The following is an 11,323-nucleotide window of genomic DNA, read 5'->3' as shown; positions in this document are numbered from 1 at the left end:
GCCAACTTGATGGCCAATAGTTCCCTGTCGCCAATGGTGTAATTTCTTTCAGAGACGGAGAAGATCTTGGAAAAGAAACCACAGGTAGCCAGTTGTCCGGAAGAAGATCTCTGGGAAAGTACTGCGCCAGCGCCGATGGCAGAGGCATCTACTTCTAAAATGAAGGGCTTATTGATCTCAGGTCAACGGAGTACAGGAGCCGAGGCAAAGGCTTGTTTTAGAGAGTGAAAAGCATCTTCAGCCTCCGAAGACCAAACGTGAGGGTTAGATCCTTTATGAGTCAAGGCTGAAATTGAGGCGACTAGAGAAGAAAAATGTGGGATAAACTGCCGATAATTATTTGCGAATCCGAGAAAGCGTTGAATTGCCTTTACTCCCTACGGACGCGGCCAGTTTAGCACAGCAGACACTTTATCTGGGTCCATCCGCAATCCAGAATCAGAAATTACATAGCCAAGAAACGGTAGCGAAGTTTGTTCAAAAACGCACTTTTCGAGTTTGGCGTAATATGGTTTTCTCTTAGTCGAGACAGAACTTGGCGGACGTGTCTTCTGTGGGAAGCTAGATCCGAAGAAAACACAAGCATGTCGTCCAGATATACCACTACACTGGAGTAGAGTAAGTCCCGGAAAACATCATTCACAAACTCCTGAAACACCGCTGTAGCATTACACAGGCCGAAAGGCATGACTAAATATTCATAGTGGCCATCTCGGGTGTTGAAGGCGGTTTTCCATTCGTCACCAGAGCGAATACGGATGAGGTTGTAGGCTCCACGAAGATCCAGTTTTGTAAAAATACGTGCTCCCCTAAGACGATCAAACAACTCAGGAATGAGGGGAAGTGGATACTTGTTCTTGATTGTGAGGTTGTTGAGACCACGGTAGTCTATACAAGGACGGAGGGTTCCATCCTTCTTCTTAACGAAGAAAAAACCTGCGCCTGCTGGAGAGGAAGATTTGTGGATAAAGCCTTTAGCTAGAATCTCCTGAACATATTCAGACATGGCTTGTGTCTCGGTAGGAGACAGCGGGTAGATTCGACCTCGAGGCGGAGTAGAGCCTGGTACAAGATCAATTGGGCAGTCGTATGGTCGATGCGGAGGCAAGGTCTCTGCTTCTCTCTTATTGAAGACATCCAAAAAAGCCTGATACGAGGAAGCAGGGCCGGCTCCAGGTTTTTGAGGGCCCCGGGCGAAAGAGTCTCAGTGCCCCCCCCCCCCCCCGTCCTTTAACACATACCACGATTCATGATGCCCAGATACAGCAGAGAAGTATAGGTATAGTACAATGCCAGTTTTCACTTCTTACATGAGTGGTAGCTATTGTAAATTCTGCAGTGTATATATACAGGAGTGGTACTGTTACTGTACAGTGTATATATACAGGAGGAGTGGTACTGTGCAGTGTATATATAGAGGGGAGTGGTACTGTGCGGTGTATATATACAGGGGAGAGGTACTGTGCAGTGTATATATACAGGGGAGAGGTACTGTGTGGTGTATATATACAGGGGAGAGGTACTGTGCGGTGTATATATACAGGGGAGAGGTACTGTGCGGTTTATATATACAGGGGAGAGGTACTGTGTATATATACAGGGGAGTGGTACTGTGCGGAGTATATATACAGTGGAGAGGTACTGTGCGGTGTATATATACAGGGGAGAGGTACTGTGTGGTGTATATATACAGGGGAGTGGTACTGTGCGGTGTATATATACAGGGGAGAGGTACTGTGCGGTGTATATATACTGGGGAGTGGTACTGTGCGGTGTATATATACAGGGGAGAGGTACTGTGCGGTGTATATATACTGGGGAGTGGTACTGTGCGGTGTATATATACAGGGGAGTGGTACTGTGCGGTGTATATATATAGGGGAGTGGTACTGTGCGGTGTATATATACAGGGGAGAGGTACTGTGCGGTGTATATATACTGGGGAGTGGTACTGTGCGGTGTATATATACAGGGGAGAGGTACTGTGCGGTGTATATATACAGGGGAGTGGTACTGTGCGGTGTATATATACAGGGGAGAGGTACTGTGCGGTGTATATATACAGGGGAGTGGTACTGTGCGGTGTATATATACAGGGGAGTGGTACTGTGCGGTGTATATATACAGGGGAGAGGTACTGTGCGGTGTATATATACTGGGGAGTGGTACTGTGCGGTGTATATATACAGGGGAGAGGTACTGTGCGGTGTATATATACTGGGGAGTGGTACTGTGCGGTGTATATATACAGGGGAGTGGTACTGTGCGGTGTATATATATAGGGGAGTGGTACTGTGCGGTGTATATATACAGGGGAGAGGTACTGTGCGGTGTATATATACTGGGGAGTGGTACTGTGCGGTGTATATATACAGGGGAGAGGTACTGTGCGGTGTATATATACAGGGGAGTGGTACTGTGCGGTGTATATATACAGGGGAGAGGTACTGTGCGGTGTATATATACAGGGGAGTGGTACTGTGTGGTGTATATATACAGGGGAGAGGTACTGTGCGGTGTATATATACAGGAGAGAGGTACTGTGCAGTGTATATATACAGGGGAGGGGTACTGTGCGGTGTATATATACAGGAGAGAGGTACTGTGCAGTGTATATATACAGGGGAGAGGTACTGTGCGGTGTATATATACAGGGGAGTGGTACTGTGCAGTGTATATATACAGGGGAGAGGTACTGTGCGGTGTATATATACAGGAGGAGTGGTGCTGTGCGGTGTATATATACAGGGGAGTGGTACTGTGCGGTGTATATATACAGGGGAGAGGTACTGTGCGGTGTATATATACAGGAGGATTGGTACTGTGCGGTGTATATATACAGGAAAATTGGTACTGTGCGGTGTATATATACAGGGGAGAGGTACTGTGCAGTGTATACATACAGGGGAGAGGTACTGTGTGGTGTATATATACAGGCGGATTGGTACTGTGCGGTGTATATATACAGGGGAGTGGTACTGTGCGGTGTATATGTACAGGGGAGTGGTACTGTGCAGTGTATACAGGGGAGAGGTACTGTGCTGTGTATATATACAGGAGGATCGGTACTGTGCGGTGTATATATGCAGGGGAGAGGTACTGTGCAGTGTATATACTTCAACAGCCGCCCAGCCCAGGCCCCCAGCACCTGTCCTGTATATATATTATATACACTGTATCTATACAGGCTGTGCTGTGGGCCTGGGCTGGGCGGCTGCTGTAGTATATATATACGGTATGTCAGCTGCAGCCGCCCAGCCCATGGCCACCCCAGGTCACCCAGACTGTCAGAATATACAGCGATATAGCATGGCAGTCACTCAGGCGCCGGTAGGAGCTCCTCCGGAATCTGCCTGTGCCTGATAAGTTCAGCACTGCACGCAGCCAGCGGCGGGAGAGCAGAGCAGGAGAATGTGCTCTCTCCGCCCACAATGTCACGCTGGCTGTGTCCTTAACCCCGATGTGCCTGGCCCTGCACTGACTGAGAAGATGCTTGTGCCAGCGCAAATCGGAATCTATGACTGCGTCGTGAGTGGGCCCCCCCGTCTCGCCAGGGCCCCGGCACTTGCCCGGGTGCGCCGGGTGCTGACGCCGGCCCTGCGATGAAGGTAAATTTGAGGACTCAGAAATAAGACGAGAAGGTTTTCTTGGCTGAACCGGAAGAAGACAGTTCTTCTGACAGAAGAGACCCCAACGCAGGATTTCACCTGACCGCCAGTCAAGAGTAGGCTCATGAATCCTCAACCAAGGAAGACCAAGCAAAATAGTATGAGACAAGGAAGGCAGCACATAGAAGGTGATCTTTTCCCGGTGCAGAATTCCAATTTGAAGCTCCAATTCTTCGGTAACCAAGGTAACGGACTCCCACAGAGGTTGGCCGTCGACCTGACGCAATCTGTCGAGGAGTCTCCAGGGATCTGACCGGAATCCGCAATCTCCTAACAGCCTCGAGATGGATGAAATTCCCAGCAGCCCCAGAATCTATATAGGCAAAATCAGAAAAACGCTCATCACCCAAATGCAAAAGAACAGAAAGAGTAAGGGGTTGAGAGGGTTCAGAGATACCTAGGGAGACCTCTCTTACCTGCCCTAGGTGGAGGCATTTCCCGGCCTGACTGGAAAAGAACGCAAAAGTTGTGATGCACTGCTGCAATAGAAGCAAAGACCTTGGGTTAGCCTTTCCTTCCGACGCTGGTCTATAGGTTTTAGGCGATCCACCTGCATAGGTTCTGGAGCAGTACTAGCAGAAGTCAAATCTGAACAAGGACGGGAAGAACTAGGAATAGCCGGAAGAAGACGAGGAGACCTTCTCTCTCTAGCGGTTTCCCGAGAACGTTCTTGAAAACGTAAATCGGTGTGGGTCGCCAAAGAAATAAGATCCTCCAGGGAGGTCGGAGTATCACGACCCGCTAACTCGTCCTTGATCCGAGGAGAAAGCCCCCGCCAGAAAGCTCCTACCAGAGCCTCATTATTCCATCCTAATTCGGATGAAAGAGTGCGAAACCGGATGGCGTATTGACCCACCGAAAGCGTACCTTGATGGAGGTTAAAAAGGGACTCGGTGGTAGAGGCCAAACGACCCGGTTCATCAAATACCTTGCGGAAAGTATCAAGAAAGATGGAAAGTTGAGAAACGAGAGGATCATCCCGCTCCCAGAGAGGATTAACCCATGCCAAAGCCTCACCCTCCAGGTGTGAAATTACAAAGGCTACTCTAGCACGGTCAGTGGGATACTGCAAGGGAAGTAACTCAAAGTGGAGCTGGCATTGGTTTAGAAACCCTCTACACAATTTGGGATCCCCACTATAGCGAGGAGATTTCGCCAGACGAGGAGGTGGGTGAGGGACGGAAGCCGGGGAAAAAACGGGAACGGAAGCTTGAAGAGCATGAAGGCGATCATCCACTGAAGCCATAAAATTGTATATAGGTGAGAGGTGCTGTGTGTGTATATATAGAGGTGAGAGGTGCTGTGTGTGTTGTGCGTGTGTGTATATAGGTGAGAGGTGCTGTGTGTGTATATATAGAGGTGAGAGGTGCTGTGTGTGTTGTTCGTGTGTGTATATAGGTGAGAGGTGCTGTGTGTGTATATATAGAGGTGAGAGGTGCTGTGTGTGTTGTGCGTGTGTGTATATAGGTGAGAGGTGCTGTGTGTGTATATATAGAGGTGAGAGGTGCTGTGTGTGTTGTTCGTGTGTGTATATAGGTGAGAGGTGCTGTGTGTGTATATATAGAGGTGAGAGGTGCTGTGTGTGTTGTTCGTGTGTGTATATAGGTGAGAGGTGCTGTGTGTGTATATATAGAGGTGAGAGGTGCTGTGTGTGTTGTGCGTGTGTGTATATAGGTGAGAGGTGCTGTGTGTGTATATATAGATGTGAGAGGTGCTGTGTGTGTTGTTCGTGTGTGTATATAGGTGAGAGGTGCTGTGTGTGTATATATAGAGGTGAGAGGTGCTGTGTGTGTTGTGCGTGTGTGTATATAGGTGAGAGGTGCTGTGTGGGTATATATAGAGGTGAGAGGTGCTGTATGTGTGTTGTGTGTGTGTATAAATAGAGGTGAAAGGTGCTGTGTGTGTTGTGTGTGTTGTGTGTGTGTGAATGCGTGCATGCGTAGCGCTGCGGGTGAATGTGCAGGTTTTGTGTGTGTGTGTACGTGGAGGAGAGGCGAGGGCAATGATGGGACTGACGGGGAGAGGACAATAATTGGGATGGAGGGGGAGGAGGAAATGATGGATGTGGTGGAATGGGCAATGATGGAAGTGGCAATGCTGGAGGTGGAATAGGCTATGATGGGGGTGGGGGGAGGAAATGATGAAGGTGGTGGAATGGGCAATGATGGTGGGGGAGGAGGAAATCATGGAGGTGGTGGAAAAGGCAATAATGAGGGGGGGGAGAAATGATGGAGGTGTTAGAATGGACAAGGATGGTGGTGTGGAAAGCACACTGATGATATTGGAGAGGGAGAAAATGATGGAGGTGGTGGAATGGGCAAGTATGGTGATGGCGGTGGAAAGGACAATGATGATGGTGGTGGAAAGGGCAATGATGGGGATGGTAGGGGAAGAGAAAATGATGGATATGGTGGAAAAGGCAAAGGAGGAAATGATGGAGTTGGTGGAATGGGCAATGATGGGAGTGCTGGGGAAGGAGGAAATGATGGAGGTTGTGGAATGGGAACTTATGGGGTGGTGGGGGAGAAAGCAATGATAGTGGTGGCAGAGAAGGCAATGATGGAGGTGGTGAAGAGAGCAATGATGGGGTGGGGTAGAGGAAAATAATGGACATATATGAGGAAACAGTACAGGAGAATGGGGGCATGTATGAGGAAACAGTACGGGGGAATTGGGGCATGTATGAGGAAACAGTACTGGGGAATAGGGGGCATGTATGAGGAAACAGTACTGGGAATAGGGGGCATGTATGAGGAAACAGTACTGGGGAATGGGGGCATATATGAGGAAACAGTATGGAGGATGGGTGCAGACAGTATGGGGAGCGACGGGGGAATGTATGTGGACACAGTATGAGTAGCGATGTGAAAAATGTATGTGGACAGAGTACGGGGAGGGTGATGGGATGTGTGCAGACACAGTATGGGGAGTCAGGTGAGCAGGCAGTGTAGAAAGTGAGGGGGTAAATATATGAGGAGACAGTATGGTGAACAGGGGGATGTGAGAGGAGACAGTATGAGGAGGGAGGGGAATAGTGTGAGAAGACAGTATGGGGGGAGAAAAGTGATTGGGCACAGAATAGAAACTAAGTAGTGGGGGCATAGCACGGAGGGACAGTGTAAGGGCACAGCCAGTAGGGGACAGTATACCAAGGAGGGGGAGTGTGATGAGAGAGTACAGTATAAATACCAGGCCCTATAGGGGGGACACAGTGTGAGAGGACAGTGTGAAGAGGGGGCCGGTATGGAAAGGAGAGGTCAGTGTGAAGAGCATGTACCATAAGAGGGACAGTGTGGGGGTCATATTTTGTGCAGACAATATAGTGAGGGGCAATTTTTTATTCAGGAGCATTATAATGACACATATCTTTAAAGGTATCGTGTGGAGATTTTCTGCAAAAGAGCGGAGAAGATGGAAGTCTGCAGAGACCGCTGTGAATGAGAAAACTCATCATGGGATCTGGACAAGATGAAGGAAAGAAGGAGAACGGCTCCAGAGACGATGTCATCTATAAGGTACCTGGATGTAAATGTTATTTGTGATACTAAAAAACTCATGTTTTTATTTATGTTAGGAACATTAATGGGGATGTCCAGGTTTGTAATGAGTCTGCAGTCATTCTATGTGACTGCAGACTTCTGACTTCTCATAGTCCGCACTGCACGCTGTCAGGATTCTCTGGTGCTGGCGATTTACATACATGCGGTCATGTGCTGACTAGACATGTGTGGCCTCACTCAATGAAAATGAACTGAGCGAGGCCAGGCACGTCTAGTCGGAATGTGGTCAGAAGTATACAAATCACATGCTTGTGCTGTCATGACCATCCTCCGGCAAGGGAGAATCCTAAAAGTGTGCAGTGCATTAGTTGTGATAATTGAGAAGCCTGCCAGGATTCAGCTCTGCAGGTTCCAGCAGTCATCACATGGACACCTCACTCATGTGCAATATTCATATTTAGGCCGGCGTCACACTCAGCGTATGTAAATATGGTCCGTTTATTACGGCCGTAATACGCAGAAATGTTCCAAAAATAGTGATCCGTATGTCATCCGTAGGCAGGGTGTGTCAGCGTATTTTGCGCATGGCCTCCTCCGTATGGCATCCGTACTGCGATATTTTCTCGCAGGCTTGCAAAACCGACATCTAATGGATTTATGGGCTCAAATGTTCGTTAAAACATATATACAGTATGTATATATATATATGTCATTGAGACACATATATATATATGTATATTCTGTATTTATATTTAATTCAGCGCGAGATATGTGAAAAGCCGGTAATTCAATTTCCGGCTTTTCATTCCTCCTTCCCAAACCCGACATGATATGAGACATGGTTTACATACAGTAAACCATCTCATATCCCTTTTTTTTTTTGCATATTCCACACTACTAATGTTAGTAGTGTGTATGTGCAAAATGTGGGCACTCTAGCTTGTAAAATAAAGAGTTAAATGGCGGAAAAAATTGGCGTGGGCTCCCGCGCAATTTTCTCCACCAGAGTGGGAAAGCCAGTGACTGAGGGCAGATATTAATAGCCTAGAGAGGGTCCATGGTTATTGGCCCCCCCTGGCTACAAACATCTGCCCCCAGCCACCCCAGAAAAGGCACATCTGGAAGATGCGCCTATTCTGGCACTTGGCCACTCTCTTCTCACTCCCGTGTAGCGGTGGGATATGGGGTAATGAAGGGTTAATGTCACCTTGCTATTGTAAGGTGACATTAAGCCAGATTAATAATGGAGAGGCGTCAATTATGACACCTATCCATTATTAATCCAATAGTACTACATGGTTAATAAAACACACACACATTTTTAACAAGTATTTTAATGAAATAAAGACCCAGGTTGTTGTAATATTTTATTATACTGGTAATCCACCTGATGACCCTCGTTCTGTAACAAAGGAAAAATAAAAAAACAACAATATCTCATACCTTCCGACGCTCAGGTCAAGTCCCACAAAGTAAATCCATCTGAAGGGGTTAAATCATTTTACAGCCAGGAGCTGTGCTAAAGCAGTGCTCGTGGCTGTAAAACCCCCGGGAATGAATGGATTGCAGGGGAATGACTTGTAGTTACCTTGAGTTGCGGTGAGGCGCCCTCTGCTGGATGGGGGCAGATGTTTTTAGCCAGGGGGGGCCAATAACCATGGACCCTCTCTAGGCTATTAATATCTGCCCTCAGTCACTGGCTTTACCACTCTGGCGGAGAAAATTGCGGGGGAGCCCACGCCAATTTTTTCCGCGATTTAACCCTTTATTTTACAAGCTACAGTGTCCAAATTTTGCACATACACACTACTAACATTAGTAGTGTGGAATATGCAAAAAAAAAAGGGATATGAGATGGTTTACTGTATGTAAACCATGTCTCATATCCTGTCGGGTTTGGGAAGGAGAAATGAAAAGCCGGCAATTGAATTACCGGCTTTTCTATAGAACATTGCTGCGTATTTCTCGCAAGTCACACTGCTGGTCCGTGTGTAATCCGTATTTTTCTCGCCCCCATAGACTTTCATTGGCAATTTTTTTGCGCAATACGGTGACAAACGCAGCATTCTGCGATTTTGTACGGCCGTAGAAGACCGTATGATACGGATCCGTAAAATACGGCTGATAGGAGCTGGGCCATAGAGAATCATTGGGCTGTGTGTTATGCGTATTTTACGGGTGTATTTTCTGCGCTCATACGTGCATAAAACTCACCAGTGAGATGCCGGCCTTATGGTCCTGTGACAACGAGCTTGTCTTCTGCGTCTCTCAGTTTTTCACTGAATATTGAGAGCATTAGGGAGAGCAGCTCGTCGGTACATGACTAAGTGTACACATCGCATATGTCCGGGGGGGGGGGGGGGGGTTTGCGCCAAAATGAATTCTTGCCCCGGGTGCGGAAACACTAGATAGGGCCATGACTATGAATTGCTTTCTCACCGCACAGAACAGGAGTAGTGATGTCACTGCCTCTCCTTCACCCCTGAGGCTGTGACACCCATGAAGAGCTGGGCATCTATGTCACATCTTGTAGGGCTGCATCAGGATTTTTCATATGATCCCAAAACGCAGCTTGTTGCGAATTTTGGGTGTTAAAAAAATCTGCAGACATCCTGGTACGTGGCAGCGCATCCAAAAAACATATGATTGTGTCGGGACCACACTCAGTCGGAGCAGCCTTTGGAAGTGGGGAATCACCAGAAATAATACACAAGACACGTCTCGTATAGTATATCACTGGGAAGCCTCTGAAGCACGCCTGCCTTCAAGGTGCTATCCCCTCTTTATATAGTTGTACAGGTAGTTTCAGTGGTTATACAAGTTTTGCTTAAAGAGAGAAAAGAGAAGACAAAAAAAAACAGTTTCGGCTATGTGATAGTTTCACAACAAACAAAACAGTACAGTTTCGCCTAAGTGGCAGTTTCACAAACAAAAAATAGGATTTCACACTATAGCTAAAATGTCCTTGAATGGACAGGTCAATATTGAACACAAATTCTTTTTGGTTCATTGAGGTAACCATTTTTGTTCTGCTCTTCACAATCCCCCCTTTGACATATTCCATTCAAAACCTTGTCATATAGACGATTATTTTAGTCATTCTTTTTGTGATATTACAAAAAAAAAAAAAAAAAAAAACTTTATATTCTCGCATCCATTACACAAAATTTATTTGTGCATACCGAGATACCCTTGAGTACAACCTTGAATAATACATATATAATTACAATAACTATAACTGTATGTATTAGGCTTTGCATAATCCCGGTAACCCACCCACCGATCCCCCTGAACCAATTGGCCGGGTTAAGAAAAGAAAAGGTATCTGACCACCAGCTATCCTTATTTTGGTCATTGTCTTTGTCATACTGATCCCTGAGTCGTTGTACGTCTTCTAATTTAAATCTCATACTCATAGTACTATTCGGGTCTATATAATGACAGCAGGTGGGTCCGATGATTTGACACATACCCCCTTGTGAGGCAGTTAGGTAATCCAATACCAGGGTATGTTGGTTAGTGACTATTATAAGCTGATTCTGTACAGCTATACTAGTATTTAATATGTCCAATATATCCCAAATCTGGTCATCTAGATAATCCGTGGCTCTAACTAATTTATCCCACATCTGTGTTAACATAGGATAAATAAAAATGGTACTAGCAATTTTGTTGGGAATTCCCATTTGTACTATATGTGGCCTCCCCGAGGGACGTGGTGAGTTATCTGCAGCTCTTTTATACAGTGTGTGCTTGGGCACGGCTTGCATATTCACTTGTTTGTTCGAAATTATGAAAGTAGCCAGGGTTAGGCGTCCTAATGTACAAGTACCCTTTATACCTACGGGAAGCCATTTATATGCTCCTTCTCCGCATATCCAAAATGTACCCTCAGGCAGATCCCACAAAGCTGAGTGCTGCAATACCAATCTGTGAGCCAAATCCACAAAACTAGATACATTCTGAAGCATACACCAAGAGGGTTTTTGTCCCAAGGGGCTACAGTACCCGGCTGCGGGATTCCCACATACATGCATTCCGTTGACATACTCATCGGATTCATTACAAACCAGGTTCCCCGGCTTACTTGTACAACTGTTTGCATCACCTTGGGGGAACAACTCGGAATGTTCCCATTTTCTATTATGTATGTAC

This window comes from Ranitomeya variabilis, chromosome 5 (genome assembly GCF_051348905.1).
Source record: "Ranitomeya variabilis isolate aRanVar5 chromosome 5, aRanVar5.hap1, whole genome shotgun sequence".
NCBI lineage: Eukaryota > Metazoa > Chordata > Amphibia > Anura > Dendrobatidae > Ranitomeya > Ranitomeya variabilis.
This window is presented reverse-complemented; position numbering follows the sequence as displayed.